This window comes from Solanum pennellii, chromosome 10 (assembly GCF_001406875.1).
Source record: "Solanum pennellii chromosome 10, SPENNV200".
NCBI lineage: Eukaryota > Viridiplantae > Streptophyta > Magnoliopsida > Solanales > Solanaceae > Solanum > Solanum pennellii.
In genome coordinates, this window is record NC_028646.1 from 23,306,717 (window position 1) to 23,334,228 (window position 27,512).

At 38.9% G+C, this 27,512-nt stretch overlaps 1 pseudogene; it reads left to right on the top strand.

Annotated features, from left to right (window-relative positions):
* The first annotated feature begins 3,689 nt into the window (after nucleotides 1-3,689).
* Nucleotides 3,690-24,006, top strand: LOC107001146 (annotated as a pseudogene).
* The last annotated feature ends 3,506 nt before the right edge of the window (nucleotides 24,007-27,512 follow it).

A 27,512-nucleotide genomic window follows, 5' to 3' on the forward strand; every position in this document is an offset into this window, starting at 1 on the left:
TAAACCTTAATCGACCTCACAACATAGTCAATACATTTCAATTCAAAATCATACCATCCTATTAATCCTAATACAAGGCTTAGAGATTATAAGACTTACCAAGTCTTCCTCCTAGTTCATCATCAATGTCTTACCATAAACACTAAATTAAATCCAATTTAGATGTTCAACATCATAATTCAATATTCAACATGAAAACAAGACTATAATTAACACTATAGCACAATTCAATACTAGATCATACCCTAAAATAAGATTCCTAGGTCAATTCACCTTCTAACCTAGATCATCTTCTCAAGACTAGCATGAAAGACTACAATTCACTCCAATTTGTCAATGATTATTGTAACGAAATCATCTAATAGTTATTTAACCCATAAGCAAGACAATTGTATCAGTCCCAACCCAATCGATATTAAGATCAAACGTAAGGTTAAGGGTTAAGGATCATGCTCAATAATTTAGGTCAAACCCTCACAAATTACCATTATCAAGTTAAAATACATGTTAGTCTATACATTATATCCTAAAGAAACCATAAAAAACTAAGTTCACAACATCAATTTCGTAATTAGATGAAACCCGCATGAAAACTCAACTTTGGAAGTCCATTTTGAAGGAACCCTTTGAGGGAAGAGTCTCTAACGTAAATTAGATCTCATACATTAAATTTTGAGGAAGATTTGATTGTGAATTCTTCCATTTACATCCCCCAAAGCCCCTGTCCTTTCTAGTCTTCAATGGTTGTTTCCAATAGAGAGAGAAAGAAGAGAGAAGGAAGAGAGTTTGTTTTTGTGAGATGTAGTTAGATTAATTGCGCTTGGAGTCTTTATATGGGATTTAAATTAGTTAGTTATTATTCCCTTATTACCCAAATAACCACTAAACCCCTTAAAATTTTTTTTTGAAGTATGTTAAAACGCGCAGCAAAAACATGCCACCCACAGACGGTACCCCATCTACGTCGTGGCTTTATCGATGGACCAATCCCCCTTACGTTTTGCACGTACGTCGATGAGTTCAGAGAGAGTAAATCTGAGGGCCTCCACCATTTTGGCTAAGTCTGGTATGACGGTGGACATTGACACCCCGTCGATACACACACGAGTCGTTGATGGTTCTCATGGTTGCACACTACCAAGGCAGTGCTGCCTCCTACGTGCTAGGGTCCTCCTCAAGGACCCTTGTTTGGTCATTGGCGAGTCGTACCCGGATGTTTTGACAATGAATCATCTTTATTACTTGTTATGCACCCTTTCACTTAATTTCGTGGATTTTTGACTCCTAAAAGCTTGTCAAATAGGCTAAGGCACGCTAGTACCCCTAAGAACTAAACGTTTATGTCCTTAAACGTTTATGTTCATATACACATACTTAGTACATGTGGTGTAATGACCTCTTAATTTATATTAATAAAAATGTAGGGTTCGGCCTTTGAAGATTAAGAACGTCAATTGAAGAAGCTTGGAACTCTTTCTCCAAGTGTTGGTAGTTCCTCAAGTTCGGGGAGGCTATGTTTTAATTATTCTATCTTATGAAGACTTTAGTAGTTTTTAAGAATACTCTTTATTCTGTTTTATGTTCTTTGGATTTCATTGTAGTAAGGTCTATATGTTGTATTGACATTTTATTGGCTAAGTCCAACTCATAGTCTTTATATGGTTTTTTTGTGAGACATGTTTTAGAATATCGTATGTATGATTCATGTTGCTATAACAAAAGCCTAAGTAAGCTTCTATGTGAGAGGTTTAAGTATACCTCACTTAGTATATGCACAAGTTTTTATTTTTTTGCATTTTTTCTAATTACATGTTATGACTAACTCTAAGGGTTTGTCTGAGTCCTTTGAGAGGACGACGACACCGGTCGCATCTGGGGGTCCTTTCCGGATGTGACACCCAAAGTAATTGTTCTCATTTGTCCGAATCTTGATAGCCTAAAGTTTGTTCAAAAACCACATTAACAAAAAATAAGATGAATATATGTTTGTCTAAGAATATCCAGATGACCAACTATTTGAAATAAGACTAGGAAACATAAATGTTTCCTATATATAGCAAGATAAAATTCCTTTGTTATAAAAAAACAAATCATTTCGTATTTGAGTTATTTTTATTCTCATATATTTTTTGCACCTTTATTTTCTCAAATAATTATTTCGACACGAGTTATTTAAAATATATTCTACAGATACAAAGAAATTAATGTTATAATCCATGTAATTTGAACTCATATTACAATATTCAAATGCCTAACACGTAGGGGACAAAAATACTAATACACAAGATATCATTATTAAAATTTTTTGCAAAGTACATGAAGTGCGCCATAATTGAAACAATATAATAAAATAAAGATAAAGCACAAATACTAATATTAATTTAAAGTATTGCATATAGCTTCGATAAAGGATATTATCTGATGATAATTTTATGAAGCATAAATATCAATTATTTGCGTCCTTTCGTGAGGGATGTAAGGAGGAGGAAGATCCATCTTCTAGTTGCTTCAATTGGTCATTTAAGAGTTCCTCTGCGGTATTCATGATACCTTCAAACATGGTATATGTCCTCTGCATTGAATTTTTCCATGGACTCCCACTAACATTTAACTCTAGCCTCATTCATTTGATTCATAAAACGTATTTTATTATTAGCAACTTTTTCCATTGCATCTAATTCATTTAGACTATCGTTGTATTAAATTACGTTGTTGCGTTCCTCTACAGCAACGAGTTGTGCACCTCGAGCTAATTCTGTTGTTGTATTTATAAAACGTTCAATGACTACATCAGTAGTCGGTTAAAAAAATGAATGATGTTTACTAGATGGAGAAGAAAGAACAATTCCAAGATTGACATTAGATCCTCTTACGAGTTTATTTCCATTTTTATATAAGCATGAACAACGTTTAGAAAATGAGGAATATAGAGCAACTTTGTTTTCTATTTTCTCTAATTTAATATTTTTGGCATCCTAATGCTTTCTTACGCTCCATGCTAGACTAAAATAAAATATATTATTTAAATGTTTTCAAGAACTGAACAAAAAATAATGAAATATCATAAGTATTTATATTTCAAAGATCACTTAATTATAAGAAATGATATATCCAAGTCATTAAACTATATTTTATATCGGGGAAATGCACAAGTACCCCCCTAGACATGACCGAAAAACTCTCGATGATGTTTTAATTTTTGTGGTGTTTAGGAACATTTGAAGTTTTAATTTGGTGGTGTTTAGGAACAAATTATCATGTAGTTGTTGCACTACTATTTTCCAAAATAAATGTGAGCATGTTCTGCTGCCTCAACTAGAAAGTCTAAATAACCCAGAAGTATAAGTAGATAATAAAATCTTACCCTCTACCAAGAAGTGTAGGTGCTGCTAGTACACGAGGAATCTGTATGTTGGCTTGCAAAGGAAGCACCATTGAGTTTTCTCTAGGGATTGCAATTAGTTTATTTCCCCCTGAATCCCCCATACATTCTGCTCCTGGATAGCCTTGTTGATACCCAAATGTCTAAAAGTTCAAATAAAAGAATGTAAAATAACAAACACCAGATTTTGTCATCTCCTTTCCTTAGTTCTTCATGTAATATATATACACAAAAAACTCAAACCAAATAACAAACACCAGATTTCATCATCTTTTTTCCTACATATTGAGTTCCAACTGAGTATAAAATGGAACGAGGAGGGGGATTGGTGATGCTGGGACGTGTACAGATCGATACGAGGCACCCATTTGGGTCAATGAAGGAGGCAATCATCTTATTTGGAGAAAAAAATTTGGCTAGAGAAATTAATGCCAAGCAACTCAAAGAGGGTATTTTTCTTCTCTTTTTGACTTACATTTTATTTTGAATTAACCATGTGAGAGTTGATGCAGTAAAGAAAAATTCATATAGTCGACCCCAACTTAATATTGATTGGGGAAGTAGTTATTGTATGAAAGAAACTACACAAGACAACATAGATGAAAACAACAATGCTAATGAAATTGAAATAAGATAGAAATATATGTTTAGGGAACAACTAAAGTGTCAAAACGATGAATTTAGACTAATCAGAATAAGTAGTGTTAATATATGGGCAGGTCATTACTTAGGTTTAAATAGGCTTAGGAACAGGCCATAAACCAACCCTCAGGGTCTAATTGGATATATAAAAATAAACTATGCCAATATATAAATGGGTCATTATTTTCATGGACTATTTTTGTCACTCTAAACACAACTATTTAAGCCCTCAACTCTATTTGGTGCAGAGCAAGGCAAGTGGTGAACAAAACCAGTCTAAACTTGAATCACCAGTGACAGTTGATCTTGAAGAGACGAAGCAAAACCTCTAGAAAAGTAAAGAAGAAGAAACATTCATAGAACATTGCTTTTGTTAGTTTGAAGATGAGTTGAGATGTTAGCTCGAACTTGATATGAAGTTTTGATGATTTAACAAACTTAATGATCTAACAAGGAACAAGATCCTTGTTATTGGAACTGCAGACGGTGAGATGAATGATAACTCAGTGTGAGGTATATTTGTGTGCTATCATCAAAAAGTGAAAAAATGATATATTTTAGGTGTTGTGATAATCCTCAAAAATACAGGAACCTGTTCCCTGACAGAGTGCTCTCGTCCAGATACAAATGAGGTACAACCATAAAAGTTGTCATGTCAGGTGGTAGGTGAAAAGTACAGTATCCTACACCAATAAGAAGAGATGATGAGATTGTATGATTCGGTATCTCACAAATTCAAGGACCTGGTCCCAAGCAGAGTTTCCTTCATCAGATACATAATTGGTTACAGCTGTAAAGCTGTCACCTCATAGGTTGGTGAGGCCTCAGTGTACTACACCAACCAGAATGGAGGGGGTGTTTGTCCTATGGATAATAACTCTTTATGCTTGATATTTTTAGCATGACAAACACCACATTATATTCATTCATCCAAATAAGAAAGTCAGACATCAATCCCTTTCAAGAACTCACAAAGAAGTTTCCAAGTGACCGTGTCCCCGCAAGACAGCGACGTGAGAAGGTGAAAAGACAACTGTTAGAAAACTACCACATCTGATGCGGTAGGTGCACAACTTTTCACACAACATGCTTTCATCCAATGGGGTGGTCTCAACAAATTTGTGGTGATTGATATTATCTATTTCAATCAAACACAAATTCAAGATTTTAAAAACTAAAAAAAAAAGACCTTAAAAGAGAAGGCCATCTTCAAGGAAGAACTCAAGCACAAGAATGCATACAGCAAGGACCTGCTCAAGAGAATAAGTGATTTCCGTGCCTGTTGTTGTTCTTGAATGTTTGTATTGAGCTTAACTTGGATTCATTTCATTCTTTGTTAGAAATTCTTCAAACCTTCTTTGAGTCTTGTAAGAACTTAGTTAGAAGTAACTTTGTGTCTTACTGTAGAAGTATATAATAATCAGTTGGGTTAGTATAGTGAGCGGTGTGGTATCCGCTTAGTTGAAGTCAAGTTATCTATGTGTGATAGCTTAGTGGGCATTGTTTTATTTGCTCATCCTCGTCTAAGTAATAGGTGGTACTGCTTAGTGTGGAGATTAGCAGGCTAATCTGGTGCTGTAATCGTCTTTCACTTTTTCTTTTTTAAAATTAGTGAAAGCAGTTTGGAAAGTCTTGTTGAAAACAGGTTGTGGTTTTCCTCCCTTGAGCAAGGAGGTTTCCACGTAAAGTTGTTTGTTCATTCTTTACTTTCAGCACTTAATTTATTGTTCGTCATTGTAAATGTACTAAGGACGTGGTCCCATCGAAACAAGGGGACACAACTTTCAATTATTGTTTTTGCTAAGTCAAGGAACCTGGTTCCTGACAGATTGGTGGGTGCATACATTCCAACAAGTGTTATTAGAGTGGGTGCTCTCGAACTGGTTAACACCAAGAGAGGTTCCTGTGGAAAGATGGTTGCTCCACTGAACAAAAAATAAGAAGCGTCAAAGAAGTAGTTGAAGAAATATAAGTCTCTAGCTCTAAATATGATATCTGGTGAAACTTTTGATGGAGATAAGGACATGATATACCTCACTACAAGGTTTCAAAAATTTGTGAGGGAACATAGAGGTTTGCGAAAGGCTGGGAAATCAAATAGTTGCAAAGGCAAACTACCTATGCCACAAGTTTGGAAAGACAGGACATTTTATCAAAGATTTCATGTTTCTTAGGTTGAAGACAAAGATTATCAAAGATCTGGAGAAGAGAAGATAGAAAAAGGGACTTCGTCCTCGATAAGAAAACAAGAAAAGTTGTAGTTGACTACATTGTGAATAAAGCTTTTGCTGTCTGGGGAGACTTCTCAAATAAATCTGAAGAATAAGAGTGCCCTAAAGATGTATGGTGCTTCAAGTCGAAGGTGATGAAGATGTGTTTGATGCCACATTTGCTTTGATGGAAAAATCTAATGATGAGGAAGATGAAGAAGGGGTAACCCATTCCGATTTTAAACAAAACTTGAATGTTTACTAAGTTAAAAAGTTGAGAAGTCTCGCTACTCTTTTGCTTGACTCTGTTATTGAGTCAACAACTAAAAAAGAGTTTATGAACAATAGCCTAGATATTCTTCATGAAGAAAAGGTATCTTTGGTTGAAGAAATATCTGTTGCACAAGAAAAAACAATAGTTCTAGAAGCTGAAAATCTAGAACTCAATCTAAACTCGGCTGAAATAAAACATACTATGACTTTTGTTAGAAATAATCAATTGGAAATGGACATGGTCCGCGTCAAAGAAGAACTAAAAATCTCTCAAATGGTCCACATCTTCAAAATTGGTTGCGAATCATCCCAGTCAAGGTCAAAATGATAAGAAATGGTAAGGAAATTCCAGCAGAAGTCCTTATTACAATCTCCATAACAAAAAGGTGTCTGAATCTGAAAATTTTTTGTGCTTCCATTGTGGTCATGATGGTAATTTGAAGAAGGATTTTCCATCTTGTAAAATGAGTCAAGATAACCTCGCAAAATCTTCTAAACAGAGGAACATGAAAAGAAAAAGACCTGGTCAACAGAGCAACAAGTAGAAGAAGAGACCTGGCCAACAGAAGAACTGGCAAAAGATAGGACCTGGTCGTGCTGATCAACAGAAGAATTTTCAGAAAAAGGGACATGGTCGTGCTTCTGTTCCTAAGTTGAACAAAATCAATTTGCGTCTTTGGACAAAGAATTCTCTTATCACTCCTTTAACTATTTACTGGGAACTCCAACTAAAGTGGGTTCCCAAAACTAACAAGTGATATGGTATTCATGTGAGAAGAAGTAGCAGCAGTCAGTGTTGGTTCATGAATAGAGGATGCTCAAAGCACGTGACTGGGAAACTGAAAATTTCTTCTCCCTCAAGGCACTTCAAGGTGGAAGTGTCTCATTTGTCAATGGCATAAAAGGTATATTTTTTTGTGAATACATAATTGGAAAATCTATGAAACACACTATTGAGGATGTGTAGAATATCAATGGTGAAAGTACAATCTTTAAGTGTTTCATAGATTTGTGATGAATGAAATAAAGTTAAGTACTTGTCGAAAAATAGGTTGTCACAATCTTGCTCTCAGATGATCTTGAAAGAATAGAGATGCAAGAACATGTGCATTTCTGATTTGATTACTATTCATTGTGACACTCTCACTTACCTTGGTGCTGCTGAGGTATGACAAGAAAGACATGATTTGGTGAATGTTTCTCTACTGCACAAACGTGTATCAAGGGACCTGGTACCCAGTCTGCACAGAATGAAATTTCCAAATGACAAAGGTTGTGGTGTTGGTGTTAAAGAGAAGCATATCAGACCATTGTTCGGATAGAATAAGCAGGCTTTTAGTCTTCCAAACAATTTTCGACTGAAGTGTTGAATACTACATGTTCTGTGACAAAAATGATGATATTGATAAGTTTGATCTCAATATTGATGAATGAATAGTTGTGGTACACTCTTTCTCCATCAAGGCTATAAGAGGTATATTAAAAAAATCGGTCATGTGCATGTTGATGAGTCTGGAAGAGTTTAGAAGTTGCAACAAAAAGAAGTTTTTGAGATGGAAGGGCTGCTTCAAAATCAGAGAGATGTTATTTATAGTGAGCTTGCTGATGAATATCGTCTTCATAAATCCAGAAATTTCAAGGAAGCTGATGCAAATGATGAACCTGATGAGGGACCTGGTGATCTAGACAATATTGTACAAAGATGATGCAGTTCAAACTGAAAATGTGAATGTTGAAGGTGAGAATGAAGAAACTTATCAAGCTCAGTTTTCAAGAAGAGATGTATGATAACTGGATTCCCAGACAAGCTGATTGGTTGTCCAAATTCCTTCGAAAAATGGCTTCAAAAGAGGTAAAATTGACAAAACCCCTCCGTTTGAAATCATAAGGAAATGCATTGCTGATAATTCAAGTGTATATAGATTAAGTCATCTTTGGTACTACCTTTTGAATCATTGTATGAAGATTTTGTGGAATTCATGGGTAGTGGGTTATAAATAAGCATGATGAGATATTTCTTCTTAGAGCTACTAATCAAGATAACCTAAAAAGGTACCTTTGGTTGTCAAAAAAAGTATATTTGTGAGTTGCTCAAATGGCTTAACATACTTTTAGTCAAGACAATGTTATTGAGGGGCAATGTCATCATGATGTTTTGAAAACTGTAAGATCGAGTGTCTGACATCTTCACTAAAGTCCTAAGCTAGGACTAGTGTGTACTCAACGATGACTTAGATGAAGGGAAGAAGATAACACAGTGTTTCATGGCAATTGATGTCTGATCAAAGACGGGGACCTAGAACCAGTTCAGCGAAGCTGAAGATGAATAGTTTCATGTTATGGCTGCCTAAAATGATTGATACTCTTATGGGAAATAACATGAAGCTAGATGTTGATGAATCGGGTTCATAGACTCCATTATTGTGTAAATCAATTACATTTGAAGGTTGCTGAGAAAATTTTAACTCATCTGAAGAAGACATGAGACCTGGTCCTATTTTGTCAATCAACAGAATTTTTGATTTTGAATACACAGTGATGTTGATTATGCTGAAATAATCAAGTTGATGATGGAAATGCTAAAATCTTCCTGAATAGATCCTGCCAGAGGTAATTAGCTCTTTCATAACTATGCAAAGGGAGTAGGTATCCTTGCTTTTCGGTTATGTATGTGTTAGCAAGTTCAGTTTCATACCTTTTGAAGGTATACACATATGGAAAAGGGGATAATGAAAAGGGAGGTAGGAGAAATCAAGCCAATGACATTCAAACTACAGAGAGGGACCTAGTCCTTTCTCGAAGGTTAGAACTTATAACATTGCAGTTTGAATTATGCATGAGAACCATTGCAATAGCCTCATGTCTGTCATTCAGGAATCTGACCGTTGTCTCATTGTTTGAGTACCAAAATGAGACTTCCTTTCTTTTTCTTTCATATATCTTTCTATTTCCCCAGAAAAATCAATTTACCTTCCAAATATCACGGTGTTTCAAAATTTTCTTCTCTTCTGTCAAAACACACTTTAATTTGTTAACCCTTTATTCTTATTGGAGAATTTTCTAATGAAGATGTTTTTAAGTGTGAAGAGGGACCTGGTTCTCTAAGAAAATTGAAGAAGTTGAAAATATGATGTTAAAAAAGGACGAAGTTGATATTTTGAGAACTTAATTCTGAAGAGGAAGGTATCTGATTTAAAAAAAATAATCTTCTTGGTTCCTCAATTTTTTATCTATTCACGGAGGCCTTCAGTTGTTTTTGTTACAAATTTTTTTTCTTATGAGAAATCAGGCTGGTGTTGGAAGTCAGGACAATTTCTTGTGTTAACTGGAATACCGAAATGGGTTGTCTAAAAATCCAGCTTCTGAAACAACACTATCAGAGGGACCAGGTGCCAAAATAAAAAACAAAAAAAAATTAAATAATAAAAAAAGTAGGCAACCCTGAAGGTTCAACATATAGGTTGGGCTGCACATCATGCTGAACGTTAAGAGAAGATTCTGAAAATTTTATGCTAAGGGATATGCTCTATTAATTCTATTCTTTTAATCCCTTGCCTCTAAGTCATCCTTTCTCTTCCTATCACTCTATGTCACTGCTCATTACTCTTTTTGGGAATTGTTTTGGTTTTCATTTGTAATCATATTTGCAATGCTTTGATGGCTGATCTTTTGCTTATGGATGAAAAATGTCTTGTTTCTACTGACTTGTCTCATTACTTTATGCCTTTTACTCATCCTCAGTGTTTCCCAAGTGGCCATGAATTTGCTTGAACTGCATTTCTGTCAACTTGGTTTACTCATTTAACCCATTTTTATGATGTCAAAAGGGGAAAAGTTTTTAATGTAAGGTAAAGTATGAGATCGATGGTGTTATCACTGCAGGAAAAAGACATGGGCCATGCCGATATGGGGAATCAGTGCTAGCTACCTTAAGAATACCTGGTCCTACTGAAACGGGGAAGAAGTTGAACAGGTTTGTTATCATTAAAAAGGAGGAAAATACTATGTTGATATTTTGATTAATTGACAAACCTCAGGATGATGAAACTCCAGTTACCATAAGAGTTCTTTTTGATAAGGGGAACTGGTGAATGTGTTTGTCATTATCAAAAAGGGAAAATTGATGTTTTGACAAACTTCGGGGTGATTAAACTGTAGTTACCCCAAGAATTCTAGTTGATTGGGGGAACTGGTGTGACAAGTATGTTATCATCAAAAAGGGGGAAAATATTAGTTCGAAGATGAGTTGAGATGTTAGCTCGAACTTGATATGAAGTTTTGATGATTTAACAAACATAATGATCTAACAAGGAACCAAATCCTTGTTATTGGATCTGCTGAAAGTGATATGAATGATAAACTCATTGTGAGGTATATTTGTGTGCTATCATCAAAAATGGAAAAAATGATATATTCTAGGTGTTTTGATGATCCTTACATATGCGGGGACCTGGTCCCTGACAGAGTGCTCTCATCTAGATAAAATAGGGTACAACCGTAAAATTTTTTATGTTAGGTGGTAGATGAAAAGTGTAGTGTCCTACATCAATAAGAAGAGCGGACGAGATTGTATGGTTCAATATCTCACAAATGCAGGGACCTGGTCCCAAGTAGAGTTTCCTCCATTATATACATAATTGGTTACAGCTCTAAAGTTGTCATGTCAGAGGTTGGTCAGGCATCAATGTACTACACAAATTAAAATGGAGGAGGCTGTTTCTCCAATGGATAATAAATATTTATGTTTGATTATTTTAGCATGACAAACACCATATTATATTCATTCATCCAAATAAGGAAGTCAACCAGCAAGCCTTTTCAAGAACTCACAAAGAAGTTTACAAGGTACCTGGTCCCCACAGGACTGCGACGTGAAAAGATGAAAAGATAGCTGGTAGAAAAGCTACCACATCTGATGCGGTAGGGGCAAATCTTTTCCAACACCAGGCTTTCAGCCAATGGAGTGGTCTCAACGAACTGGTGGTGATTGATACTATCTCTTTCCATCAAACACAAAATCAAGATTTAAAAAATTAAAACCAAAAGATATTAAAAGAGAAGGTCATCTTCAAGGAAGAACTCAAGCACAAGAATGCATACATCGAAGACCTGATCAAGAGAAGAAGTGCTTTATGTTCCTGCTGTTGTTCATCAATGTCTGTACTGAGTTTTGATACGCTCAAACTTACTTCTCAAATAAGAAGTAAAGCGGTCATGTCAAGTAAATAACCCAACTAGTGAGGTTGGGATCGTTCCCACGAGGAAAATAGTCTAGACTTAACTTCAATCTATTATTACTATTGTTCAGTCAATTACTTCTTTGGAAAGTAAAAACAATAAAAGGAGGGTTTCTATTTCTAAATGATTGAAATTAACTACCTAAATTGAAAGAGACACTTAACAGCTTTGAATGTTGGATTTTAATCAACTAATCAAAGTAACTAGGGTTTATGTGTTCCCCACAGGTTCATAACTTGATAATTCTAACTATAACAATTCTTTCCTAGTATCTTGCATGCAAAGTGATAAGTTATGTATTTCTAAATCCTTGGTCCGGCATCTAGAAAATCTCACTCCGCACCTTGGTCCGGCTACGTGTGTTGCTGTCCTAACCCTTATCTTTACCTCATATTAAGCATCGTATTCGATATTTGACTAAGTTATTACCTCGTACCAATCAATACTAGCCTATTAGATAGTATACACTAAATCTATGTTAATAATTCTTTTCCTATTATCTACCTCCTTGGTCCGGCAAGTAGCATTAAGGCGAGTTCTAACGTTGGCCATCCGTTAAAAAGACTTCTAAGCGAAAGAATTATTAATACATGCAACACACTGTTTTAGAATTGTTATTTTAGTTAGGTTTCACCTCATTATTTGCCTATGGTTCCCACAACCCTAGTTATGGAGTTTAGTTACCCATAGTCATAATCAAAATATTCAAATATATTAAATAACAATTCATGTACTTACTTCAATGAGAAAGAGTAAAATCCGAAAGTATGCTTGATTAATCACCGAAAATCACTTGCAAGAATCTCAAAGTAATCAAGTAATCTCACAAAAAGTCTAATGATAATCAAAAATCTAACACTAATACAAAGGTCTCACAATGATCCAGAGTCTAACCTCAAAAACGAGGTTTTTTGAACTATTTATAAAAAAATAAAAACCTAATTAAACAAGGACTCCGTCATCCCATACTTGTGCAATTTCTTCTGCTGCTCTCTTCATTACCCTCGACGGCAAGTATGACGGACCGTCATAGGCACAACGGTCCGTCGAGGGTCTTCGTTCCAAAACACTTCAACTCTTGGAATATGGGTACTGGGATTACTTCTCAGAATTTCATGAAGAACCTGCAGGACGGACCGTCATAGACACGACGGACCGTCACAAGCTTCGTAACGCCACACTTGGTCAGACTTCCCCATCTTCCTTCAGCAGCTGCACTACGCTTCCACCTACGGACCGTCACAAGCACGACGGACCATCATAAGCTCCGTAGGTGGTCTCTTCTGCATTTCTTCACTCAAAATCTCTGCATTCATCTTTGGACAGATTTCCTGCAAAATAAAGAGAAACTTATATAAAAGTTAGCACAAAAAGTCTTTTGGACACACTAATCTTAAGGAAAAAGTATTAATAATACCGTGAGACCACGGTATATCAACACCCTCAACTTAAATTCGTTGTTTGTCCTCAAGCGACGCCCTATGAATCAATACAAAATCTTTGTACAATAGTATCCATGTTTTATCCTTTGCAATCATTTGGCTATCAATCCCGATTAATCTCATCAAATCTGTGCATACTATAACTATTAGGCTTGAATTGTGTGGGATCAGAACATGACACAGACTCACCATGCACTAACACCTATCCTTTTCAATTTCTCACCGAGATGCTAACAATTCCGGTATTGCAACTAGTGTCCTCACTTTAAAAAAAAATCCTCATTTTTCACACAATGATTTAAGTTTGAGTATAAGGATTACTTTTCAACACTCGCTCTCAGAACAAAGTCACACACATTCATACCTATTGCCATAAGCTTGACCTTATTTTCACTGCCTTAGGTTCGCTATACAACCCTTAGGATCACGATAGGACTTTCTTAGCTTGTAACATAGGCTCAGGGTTAGGTAGGGTATATTTAGGTATAATTTAGTGACTTTTTGCCCTCCTTGACATATCAGCTAAATCTACCACTTTCTATCATTTTATCTCGCCAGTTTCTCATATTCTTTCACCTTGCTATTTTCTCTTCTTTCTTCATTTGTGTAAGTGACTCTCTTCTTTTCTTACTTGTATTTCTTGTATATTTTTCTTTTTCTTTACTTTTCTTTCAACTAATTCTTGATTCACTTTACTTTTGTTCTTTCTTTCTCTTTGTTCTTTCAACCCAAGTTTCCAGAGAATTCGTCATACTAGCCACCCTCAACTCATGGCTTTGCCATGAGTCAAGGTACACAATACCCAAAGTTGGGTCAGGGCCATAACGAAGGTTGTTTACTGCATTAGCCACCCTCAACTTATGCTTTTGGTATAAGATGAGGTGCACATATCCAAGGAGGGACTAGGGCCAACACATTATTTCCATAAAAGATCAGTTGGGGTGAAAATGAAAGGTCTAATTTAAGCTCAGATCATTTGGATCAAAGAAGGATAAATTTCATTTGGTTCTCTTTTATTTAGGCTAAAAATGGGCTATATTGAATAAGGGCCTATGATCCTTTCCTAATTGTCTATTACAGCTTACTTTTAGCAGGACTAACCAGGCAAGTTCTAGCTCAGTACAGATAGTGGACTATTCAAATCTTCCTCACACTCACTTGACATCTCATCACTCTACCAGATTATCAGACACCTAGTTCGAATTTTAGACTTAGGGTAAGGCAATGGTGTACCTCTATGTCATGCTTAGAGCCACACATTTATCAGTTACTATACCTAGTGATGCATAATTTTCCAATTTATCAGGATATCAATTTAGCCATCGTGCTCCAGAATTAAAATATGTATGAAAGATATAGACATGCCGGTTCAACAGAAAAAGTAATCAGTCTTTTGGGGAAAAAGAACACAGGCAAGAAAACACCAAAAGAGGATAGTGAATTGGGCTACTCAGACTTCACCCTAACACTCACTGTCCATTTACCCCACCCCCAACAAAAAAACATGCAATTGTCCCCAATGCATAAAAATTAAAATACTAGAGTGGTTGGTGAAGCAAACCTGTGGCGCAAAGCACCGTCGATCGGCAAGCTGGTGGGTCCGGTTCCCCGGAACCCACGTCCATTGAAATCTTGACACCCTCAGTGGTGTCCTCAACCATAATCGCACTATCAGTAGTGCCTCCTGCTATCTCCACAGTTCGGGAGCTAGACGCCCCAGCCGCTAACTCTGATGCTCTCATCTGGTGCGCCTCCTCCTCATCAATTGAGGCTCTCCTCGCAGCCTCCATCTCTCGGCGCTCCTTTATCCGTGCTCGCGCCTCGACCTCTGCTCGACCCCTACGCCTCTTGTCATTCTCTCGAGGGGAAGGTGGTGGAATCTCAGAAGTGGCGTATAGGGCCGCCAACACTGTGTCTTCAGCAGGCTCGACAGAAGGGGCCTCAGACTCAGGCACCCTAGCCTCTAAGATCGTGTCAATATCTGCGCGAAGGCTGTCGACCGCAGCCTGAAGAGTCGACACATCCACCGGAGGGGCTGGCCGGGCTAGCACCCTCAACTCAAAGGAGTCCAAGCGCTGGTGAACCTCAGCGATCTTCCGCTCTGTATACTGGACCATTTTCCGCTCCAGGCGCTCTTCTGTCTCGGTAATGGACCTCTGCATCCACGGCTGGATATGATGCAGAAGTGTGGCCATTTGCGCCTCTAATTTTTGGACCCTAGCAAGCGGGACCAGCGCGGGTAGAGGGGCTGTGCGAGAGGAGCTCGGGGCAGTGCTACTACCCGGGATAGACTCGACCGGGGTAGTGTCAGTGGACGCCACCTGCGTAGCCGTGCGGGCCTGGGCTACCGTATCAGCAAGTGGGGGCAGCTCTGGACGGGCCCGTCTGCGTGGAGCCAACTCATTCGCCTCATATCTGATGAGGCCGACGTCAACAGTGCCCAGCGGGGTCTTTAGCTTATCTACGTGCCATATAGGCACACTTGCGGACCTGTACAAAGAAAAGATCATGCACGAGAAAGGGTAAGTAGCAGTGACCTTGAAAGCCCTCTCGTCATGATTGCCTGTAGAAGCCACGCGAAATCCACCTCGAACCCGGCTATCATCGCCGCCATCAAAATTGCTCGATCCCATGTAACGATATTATCAGCGGTTGTGGGGGAAAGGCAGTGGCGGACAATCAGCCACAAGAAGTTCTCTGTGAAAGTGAGGTTGGCCTTCATGATTGCCCCCTTTGGCTCGGTCACGCAGTCGGCACCCTCTCTATCAACTGACAGGTGCAGGGCCATCCACCTCTTGGTGGTCTCTCTCAGCGATGGCTCGCGCAGGAACTGGCCATCTTTAACAATCTGCGATCGGTAGTCAAACTCGGCAGTGATAGGGGTCCGAGTAGCATCAACACCCTCGCTGTATAGAAACCGGCGGATGGCAGGCAGGGAAATGTCAACATGCACGCCCCGTACTCGGACCTGCTCCAGTGGGGCCTGTTTGGCAGGGGCAGCCCGCCTATCTATATGTGATCGGAGAGTCGCTACGTAGGATGCGTAGAACTCTCGGACAATTTCTTCACTGTAACGTCCCAACGGACGTGCTGTCCACTCCAGGCGATGCCTGGTGAAGTGATTCTGGATCTCAGGCATCGTTGGGAGACTCCCTGTAAGGACCCGCCGCTCCAAGGTTAGTGTTCGAGTCATCACTCCTTTGTCAGTCAGGAACTTGGCGTCGGAGTAGACTTGAAATTGCCCGTCGACACACCAATGGTTGGGCTAGTCAGTGGCTGGGGTGGGGGCCTGAGCTGGTGAACCTGATGTGGATTCCGAACTGTCAGCCTCATCAGACGAGGCCGACGCTGCAGCGGTGGCGGGCGCGGGAACCTCAGCAGAGCCGGAAGCTTCCTCTGACCACGATACTCCTAAGGAGCCAGACGCTCCTTCTTCATTTGTGGCTTACCCAGAGGGTTTGCCGGTCAGTGTGCGCTCCTCATCAGACTGGGAGGCAGTGACTACACCGGACGCCACCTTTTTTGGTGTGTCTCTTGGAGCACGTGCAGCACGGGAAGGGGTGGTAGTGCCTGGGGGCACATACTCGGGGTCACGCTCATCATCAGAGCCAATGACAATGCGGGCAGACGGGGCGACAGACTTCGATCGCCCGCGTGCATAGATTCGATCTTGCTTGGGTGCCATAGTAGATAGTACCTGTAAAGGATCAATATTAGTACGAGTAGTGGCAAACAAGACAAGCAAAACCGCCCAAAAAATGAAAATAATATGATATTTCTATAGTAACAGTGAAACACGACGGGCCAGGTGACGACTCGTCATGAATATGACGGACCGTCATGGGGTCCGTCGTGTCTTACTTAGACTATGTTTATATGGAGAACCCTGAAGGAGAGTCTCTGACTAGTATGACGGTATGTGCAGGACGGACCGTCACAGGTACGGCGGTCCATCGTAGGTGTCCGTCAGAGGACACTTGGAAAAAAATGGAGACCCTTAGGAGAGGGGTCTATGACCGTCATAACGGTCATGCAGGACGGACAGTCATAGGTACGACGGTCCGTCATAGGTGTCCGTCAGAGGACACTTGAAAAAAAATATGGAGACCCTTAGGAGAGGGGTCTCTGACCGTCATAACGGTCACACAGGACGGACCGTCGTGAAGACTACGGTCCGTCACATGTGTCCGTTGAAGAACACTTAGAAAAATGGAGAGAGACCCTTAGAAAGAGGGTCTCTGACAACCAGAACGGTTGTGCAGGACGGACCGTCGTCTTGACGATGTTCCGTCACATGTGTCCGTTGGAGGACACTTAGAAAAAATGGGAAGTGGGGTTTTAGGGCTTTTGGAATGGACCCTACGACGGTCCGTCATCGGGGTCTCGTTCTGTAGATCAGTGACACAACTGGGGTACCCCATTCATCCCCGATGAACCCAAATCGAACTTGTTGTGTTTTGGACCTACATTTGTCTAACCCAACTACCTAGGAAACTAGCAATGCAAAAGCACCTATGTCTAGGGTTGTAAACGCGGCAATTTCAAACATTTTTAACCTAGATTAGACAGAATCTTATATAAAAGAAACCAACATATCACGAACAACAAAGCTAATACTAATTAATGAACAAAAATGCAAGATAAATGAGTAGAAATTATAGACACATATGGTAGAATAGGAGAAAAACAAGATGGGCAAGTACTCGCTGACCAAGAAGACACCCACAGCAGCAACTCCGACTAGTAGATGATAACTTTTAGGGCTTTGGAGAATTTAGGGTGGGGGGCAATGATCGGTTGAGAGAGGGAGAGATTGTGGAAGTTGAAAAGAGAGGGAAATGGGAGGAATAATGAAGGAATGGGGGTGAAATGACGGGTTGGGAAATTTAAATGGTGAAATTTTATAATAAACTCCAACCGGGTCGGGTCGGGTACGCCTCATTAATCACAGGACGATTCCCCGACGACGGTCCGTCTCAGTTGTGACGACCCGTCGTTGGTTCCGTCGTGTGTGCCCTAGTTTGANCGGGTTGGGAAATTTAAATGGTGAAATTTTATAATAAACTCCAACCGGGTCGGGTCGGGTACGCCTCATTAATCACAGGACGATTCCCCGACGACGGTCCGTCTCAGTTGTGACGACCCGTCGTTGGTTCCGTCGTGTGTGCCCTAGTTTGAAAATAACAGAAAGACGTACCTGGTACGACGGAGGGATACGACCGTCCGTCGCAGGCGCAACGGTCCGTCGATGTATCCGTCAGTGACTGCTGCAGAGGAATTTTCTGCAGAATTTCCTAGTGATGTGCCTGCAAATTTAAAAAACGATTAGTAGAAAAATGCTACCATTACTAAAAAGACTATAAGTATTGGGTTGCCTCCCAACAAGCGCCTAATTTAATGTCGCGGCACGACTGGGGCCACTTGATTACTCAGACTTCATTGAGATTGTATGCCTCTATCACTTCATTCCCCGATGCTTTATGCCCAAAATAGAGTTTTATTCTATCTCTATTCATCTTAAACCGCACTCCCTCCTTGGATTTTAACTCAACTGCTCCATGAGGGAATACTTGGGTAATCAAGTAAGGGCCAGTCAGTTTGGACTTGAGCTTGCCCGGAAGACAAGGCGACCCAGAACTGTCTGCAAGCACCAAATCCCCAACCATAAACTCTTGTTTTGCACTTTTTTGTTCATTCTCCTTCTTCATCTTTTCTTTGTGGGATATTCCGGATACCGATTGGAGCTCACCACTCTGCCTCATAGTCCTACAAACGTTGAAGGTCGCTTCTTCATTGTTCAACTGAAATTTCATCTGCCCCTTTTCCATATCAACTAAGGCTCTACCTGTAGCAAGGAATGGCCTCCCAAGAATAAGGCACTTCAAAATCGACTTCACAATCTAGAATAACAAAATCAGCTGGAAAGATGAATGACTTCAGTTTTACTAGCACATCATGGAGTATCCCTATAGGCCGTTCACTGTCCGATCAGCCATCAGTAGCTGCATTGCAGTGGGTTTTGGATCCCCCAAACCCAACTTCTTATAAATCGAGAGGGGAATGAGATTTATGCTTGCCCCCAGATCACATAATGCTTTCGCAAAATGTAATGACCCAACTGTACAAGGAATAGTGAACGCACCCGGATCTTCTTTCTTTTGTACGAGGGATCTTGTAGCAATAGCACTACAATGCTGCAGTCTATCATCATCCTCAAAAGTGACCGATCTTTTCTTTGTGACCAGATCATTCAGAAACTTGGCATAACCGGGCATTTGTTCTAGAGCTTCTACCAAAGGGACATTGATAGAGAGCTGCTTCAGCATTGTTATAAAACGCCGATATTTACCATCCTCGGTCTTTTTCACTAATCTCTGAGGGAAGGGTGGTGGTGGTCTAGGCATGGGAATTACCTTCATAGGGACTTCTGCATCTTTTCCATTGCTCTCTTCTTCCTCAACACTACTCTTTACCACCTTATCATCATCCTTTCTCACATTTTCTCATTAGACGGCATAGGTGGGTGAATGGTTTGCTTCCCACCCCGAGTGGTGATTGCCATACAGTGTGCATCATTTTTTGGATTTTGGACAGTGTTGCTAGGAAGAGTTCCCGATTGCCGTGTGTTCACTGTCGCAGATAATTGGGCCATTTGCAATTCCATCTGTTTAATCAAAATTGCAGGTGTATCAACTTTTTGCCCAATACTAGCTAAATCACCCCTTAACTCTTTAATGTGCTCATCACTAGCATCGAACCTCCTGATCATTTTGTGCAACATATCCTCAACTCGCGCCATACTTCTCCACCATCCCTAGGAGTTACTTCACGATTTTGAGGAGGGACATAGGGCCCATTTCTATCATTTCTGTTACCGTAGTTACCCCNCGGACATAGGGCCCATTCCTATCATTTCTGTTACCGTAGATACCCCTGTTGAATTTGTTGTCGCGGTTGTAGTTACCATATCGGACATAATGACCCTCACGGTTGTAGTTACCATAGTTCCGACCTTGGTTCCTTTACCTTGGCGCCAATTATCCTTATTTGAGCCTTGGACACTTGGTCCGAAACCCCCCGTCTGCTCATTTACTGCATAAGTGTCCTCCGCATAATAGCATTCATCATTAGGAGGTGGTGGTTTAGCCAAGTAGTTGACTGCATTTATCTTTTCTGCACCCCAGTGACATGTTTTAGTACCAACCCAAGCTCGGTTCTCATCTGAGCCATTTCTTCACAAATCTCATTTGTGGCTGGGTTGTGAGTGGACTGCATTGCGAAGGTGTTTCTCCCTGTATCAGACTTCCTAGTACTCCAAGCTTTGTTATTCCGGGAGATTTTCTCTAATTTTTTAGCGATCTCAGCATAAGGACACTCCCCATAAGATCCACCTGCTATAGTGTCCAACACCGCTTTATGTTATCATCCTGTCCCCGATAGAAGTATTCCTTCAGTGACTCATCATCTATACGGTGATTTGGGACACTTCTCAAGAACTAGGTGAATCTATCCCAAGAACTACTAACTGACTCTCCTGGTAGTGCCACAAAGTTATTCACTCTGTCTTTGTGGTTTAGTTTCTTGGAGACCGGATAGTAGCGTGCTAAGAAGACATCCCTTAGTTGGTTCCAAGTGAAGATTGAGTTGTATGGGAGCTCAGTGAACCACATAGCAGCCTCTCTCGTCAGCGAGAGAGGAAGCACTCTGAGCCCTATTAATTCTAAATCCAGATCAGGCCTCTCTACACAGCTTTTACACACTGCCCTTACCTTAGCTATATGGGCATGTGGATCCTCAGAAGGTAGCCCTGAAAACAAACCTCTGGCAGTGAGCATTTGCATCAGGCTACTAGTTACCACAAAGGTGTGGCCTTTGGGTAGAGGAGGTAAGACAAGTGGCCCATCGGAGTGTGCTATGTTATCATAGCCTCTGTAGTACGCTAGGGGCCGTGGAGCGGGATTTTGTCCCCTCTGTTGGTGTTCACCTGGAGCATCGGGTAACAACTGACCATGAACATCAACCGGAGCTGGGATGTTCTGGTTTGCATCATCATCATTGCTTCCCAAGTTTTGATTCATATTGCGCAGTGTAGGCTCTAATTCGTGATCGTATGGAAACAAGGGTTCTCTTCCTCTCCGTGTATTTTGCATACAAGATGGATAGTTCTGAAAAAAAATCAAAAACAATAAAACAAAGTAAAATCAAGAAAATATCAACTAAACTATAGTAATAAGTTCGAGTTAATCTAAAAGCTATATTCCCCGGCAGCGGCGCCAATATTTGGTACGCTCAAACTTACTTCTCAAATAAGAAGTAACGCGGTCGTGTCAAGTAAATAACCCAACTAGTGAGGTTTGGATCGTTCCCACGAGGAAAATAGTCTAGACTTAACTTCAATCAATTATTACTATTGTTCACTCAATTACCTCTTTGGAAAGTAAAAACAATAAAAGGGGGGTTTCTATTTCTAAATGAATGAAAATAACTATCTAAATTGGAAGAGACACTTAACAGCTTTGAATATTGGATTTTAATCAATTAATCAAAGTTACTAGGGTATACGTGTTCCCCACAGGTTCATAACTTGATAATTCTAACTATAACAATTCTTTCCTAGTATCTTGCATGCAAAGTGATAAGTTATGTATTTCTAAATCTTTGGTCCGGCATCTAGAAAATCTCACTCCGCACCTTGGTCCGGCTACGTGTGTTGCTATCCTAACCCTTATATTTACCTCATATTAAGCATCGTATTCGATATTTGACTAAGTTATCACCTCGTACCAATCAATACTAGCCTATTATATAGTATACACTAAATCTATGTGAATAATTCTTTTCCTATTATCTAACTCCTTGGTCCGGAAAGTAGCATTAAGGCGAGTTCTAACGTTGACCATCCGTTAAAAAGACTTCTAAGCGAAAGAATTAGTAATAAATGCAAGACACTATTCAAGAATTGTTATATTAGTTAGGTTTTACCTCATTATTTGCCCATGGTTCCCACAACCCTAGTTATGGAGTTTAGTTACCCATAGTCATAATCACAAAATTGAAATATATTAAATAAGAATTCATGTACTTACTTCAATGAGAAAGTGTAAAATCCGAAAGTTTGCTTGATTAATCACCAAAACTCACTTGCAAGAATCTCAAAGTAATCAAGTCATCTCACAAAAAGTCTAATGATAATCAAGAATCTAACACTAATACAAAGTGCTCACAATGATCCATAGTCTAACCACAAAAACGAGGTTTTTCGAACTATTTATAAAAAAATAAAAACATAATTAAACAAGGACTCTATTTGCTGGAAATCAGCCAAAACGCGGCTGGGTCGACGGACCTCGCGACGGATCGTCGTGGTCACGACGGACCGTCATGGACTATGTCGTCCCATACTTGTGCAATTTCTTCTGCTGCGCTCTTCATTACCCTCAACGGCAAGTATGACGGACCGTCATAGGCACAACGGTCCCTCGAGGGTCTTCGTTCCAAAACACTTCAACTCTTGGAATATGGGTACTGGGATTACTTCTCTGAACTTCATGACGAACCTGCAGGACGGACCGTCATAGACACGACGGACCGTCACAAGCTTCGTAACCCCACACTTGGTCAGACTTCCCCATCTTCCTTCAGCAGCTGCACTACGCTGCCACCTACGGACCGTCAGAAGCAAGATGGACCGTCACAAGTTCCGTACGTGGTATCTTCTGCATTTCTTCAGTCAAAATCTCCGCATTCATCTTTGGACAGATTTCCTGCAAAATAAAGGGAAACTTATATAAAAAATAGCACAAAAAGGCTTTTGGACACACTAAACTTAAGGAAAAAGTATTAACAATACCTTGAGACCACGGTATATCAAGTTTAACTTGGACTCGTTTCATTCTTTGTTAGAAATGTTTCAAATATGCTTTGAGTCTTGTAAGAACTTATTTAGGAGTAACTTTTAGTCTTACTCTAAAAGTATATATTGATCAGTAGGGTTAGTATAGTGGGCGGTGTGGTATCCGCTTAGTTGAAGTCTAAGTTATCTAGCTGGGATAGCTTAGAGGGAATAGTTGTATTTACTCCGGTTCGTCTAATTAATAGGTGGTACTGCTTGGTGTGGAGATTAGCAGGCCAATTTGGTGCTATAATCATCTTTGACTTTTTCTTGTTGAAGATTAGTGAAAGTCGTTTGAAAACTCCTGATGAGAACAGGTCGTGGTTTTCCTCCCTTGGGCAAGGAGGTTTCCACGTAAAGTTGTTTGTTAAATCTTTACTTTCAGTACTTATTTTACTGTTCATCATTTTAACTGTACTAAAGACCTAGTCCGATGGAAAACAAGGGGACGCAACTTTCAGTTACTGTTCGTGCTAAGTCAAGGAACCTGGTTCTTGACATATTGGTGGGTACATACATTCCGTTAACCTTCAATCTCTAAAAGAAGCGGTAGAACTAACAAAAAGAGAGATACAACAATTGAAGACAAAAGAATATAAGCAGAAAGTACCATTACCGCTGGCTAATCTTGAGATCGATGAAGAGCTTAAACTCATCGAGAATCTGTCATCAAAAGTAGAAGCCATAACACAATTTCAAGAGGAAGATGACAATGAGACAGAGTTCAAGACAAAGAGGTCTTTTAAATTTGCTAGAATACCTTTACTCACTAGGATCATTGTCATCAAAGGTCATGTAGATAAATAAATGGAGACTAATCCTTCACAAATTAAGAAGAAAATGAAAAGGAAAATGAGGCTTTTAATCCCTTTGATTAGTGTATTGTTTTCCAAGAAGACGGGAAATCAAAAACACTTATATTACTAAAAACAAATTGAGCCCTGGATATGGAGTCATCTTTCTAAAGGAGAGCTTTACTCGCATTGTGGGACATCCCATCACAAATTCAAATATAGCCATATCTCAATACAAATACCATGTACCAAATCGGAAATCAAAAAAAATAACCACAAAATCCATGTTAAGTTTGAATTTAGTATGAGGATACCCATAGAGGTATCCAGAAAAGATATTTACCATTGAATTATTAGTTGTTACTCTAAGTTTTCAGTTTATTAGGGAGTATGTTGGTTCATTATTTAAATAATAAATACAAAGAGTGCCTGTAAGTTTAATATTCTATAAATATGCAAAATTGTATACATTTAAGATATATACAACAAAAACATACCAAGTGCAATTACACAAGTGGGGTGTAATGTCCCAAAAATGACTTAGGTAAAGCTAGATCCTAACGTGATTGTCATGATAGTATAAGGTCCTAAAATGGTTAATAATGTGGGTTTGAGGAAGTGTCTAAGAGTTTAGGTTCATTAGAAGTCAAACGTCAAGGGACGACCAAGAGGTTGGACGACTAAGTCACCTATGTGCCTCATATGTGGTTTTATTAATTTATGTGTGATTAATGAGGTTATGACATCCTTAAATGAGTTATTATGGTGTATATCGACAGTGTGTAATTTTTGTTGAAGTATGGAGGTCAAACGCAAAAAAAAAAGTCCATGACTTTTAAAAGATATGCCTTGAGATTACCTTGTATGTCTAAGCTTGTTTCCTAGAGTTCTACAAGTTCGTTTTGGATGAAACTCATGTGGGAGGTCCTAGACATGTATAAGAAAATGTTTGGGTTTGAAATGTCGGGGTACGAATCCTTGTAGGACCCACAAGGGTCCTAAAAGAGGACACCAACTTGGAGCTCAACACTGCCAGGCAGTGGCAATTGACTGACCCAAACGACGGCCAGTCGACCAGGTAACGGCCTGTCGATGGGTCTCTTCGATGGAGCCATGTGGCCTGAAGGCTGAAGAGTTGGTGAAAAAAACCACGAGACCCCATCGACGGGGTGAGGTCTCACACACGGACAGTAGATGGTGAGGCGCCGATGGTGCTATGAAACTGCGCTGCTTCACTGTAATGTTAGGGATAAGGACAGTTGTTTTAGGTGTTTAGGGTTATTTTAAGAGTATATAAGTGATTAAACTTTCATTTAATCCGTAAAACTAAGATCAAAACCCTTTCCCTCCTAAAGTTTATCCAAAAACCTCCATGAGAGTTTAAAATGAAGATGGAGCTTGAAGATGAGTGTTAAATGGAGTTTCTTCTTCAATTCTCATTGGGTTCTTCTAATAAGGTGTGGGAGTTCTTCATCTAAGGCTTGCTATCACCTTAGAGCCAATTTCAAAGATGATTTACAAAGATTTCAAAAAGATGAAAAGTCCAATTTCTACTCTAACTCTTGGGTTCTTGCATAAAAAAATTTCAAACATTAATATATGATGTTAGTGATGTTTAATTTATGTTTTCTAATGAAATTCTCCATGAACCCTTGACCTTCTCAAATACTTTAATTTGGACACAAATAAGGGCTACGCAATCATTCTTTGATATTAATTAATTCATGTATTGTTTGTTATGGACTTTTGATTCATGTATAGGTTATTATTGTATGGTTTATAGGTTGTTACAATTTAATCAATTGAGTATTGTACATTCTTAGATCTATTGACTAATAAGCTTATTGAATTGATATTGACTTAATGCTTATGGATTGTAGTGTAGTTTTCAATGGGTTATTGAATGATGTAAGAACTATATTCAATTGATGTTTAGGTATTATTACATTAATAAATCTATATTGAATTGACCTAGATTCATTGAGTATTATGGTTATTGTATTGAATTGATGTTCATGGACATGGGTAAGGGCCTTTTGGTGTTGAATCAGATGATTTAGCTTTGAATTAAAGTGGTGAGTTCAAGTGTCTGGTATGCTTCCCTAACTCTTTTAATATTTTTGATAGCTATTGTAATTTTTTTCTTTAATTATGTGTGATTGGTACGGTCCACTTATGGTGGCGGTGTTATGTGAATAGATGTGGCCTTGTCGGAGTTAATTATCTATTATGATGATCATGTCCTTGTCGGAACTACTTAAGTATTATGATGATTTGTGTAGTTGATTATTTGAAGTATGATCATATATACCTATATGTGAAGTAATGGGAAAGTATGTGTTCTTTTTTTTATGTTAGGTGATCATGATGGACTATGCCTATGTCTTTGTGTGTGTGGTCTTAGAGTTGAAACATGATTATTCCTACTTGACTATGTGAGTCTATGATGGTTATGTTGATTATTTTTAGTAGTGCATAGGGTTACTTAAAGATGATAATGGTTGTTCCTATGTGCTTCTACTATGACTTGTAATATGTGTTAAAGTGAAGTATGTTGTGTCTTGTCTTGGTTGACTTCTGTCCCTTACTTGATGCAGTATGAAAGTGAATATGTGATGTGTTGACTTAGGATGCTAAAGATCTTAGTCTTACATGTATGAATGATGTGAGACCTTGAATGATAATAAGAGGGTCCTTTATGTGAAACCTTGAACCTATTGGTAAGGTAATGAAACTTGTAGTCAAATGCCGTAATAGTATCCTTCATGTAATGAATGATGCACTTAATGTTGATTATAAGGAAGCCCCTAGACGACTTCTTTGGTAGGGTAAATGTAATTAAGTTATGAACTTGATATTGAACCCTTTTGTATGAACCTTTATGTGAATTAATCTATGAGAACAAAGGCTAACACCGAATTATTATGGTAAGGGAAGTATCTCTAGTGAAGAACGAGACTAGAGTACAAAGTAAGCCTTTCATATTACTTAACCATGTGCCTACATGGGATGTGTCCACGTTCTACCATTGGCAAGCAGAACAACCTCATCGGAGTAGGATAGAACTCCCGATTCCATGATTTGCTACCATGGTCTATGTAGGTTATTGCCTATTCTCATAATTTGGGTACCCATTAGCATTAGAAAAATTCTATGAAGTTTAAGTGGTGGTATGGGACGCTTTCAAGACATTGCACAATAGGCTTTGAAAATGTTGGTGAGAGTCTATAGGTCTTCTCCAAGACCATAACTTGAAAGTCCTTATGTGATGAATGTCTATCAAATGAACTAAGAAATGTAATGACTTAATATAAGAAAGTATTTTAAATAAATAAATTCTTATTTAGAGTATTTAAGGGTTCTCATCGCCCTCTTTAAGGACTAAGACTAGCCTCTTAGTCTCATGTCTACATTCTTAGGTTTAAAATGCGGAAAAATTTAAAACTTTTCATTACATCTACTTGGAGGTGTAAATAGACTTCTACATACACATAATATAGTAGTATCGAGTATACATACACCCTTCGTATAGGAAGATTACATAGCCTTCTACTTTTATTGCACACACACACACACAAATATATATATATATATATATATACACACACACACACACATATATATATATATATATATATA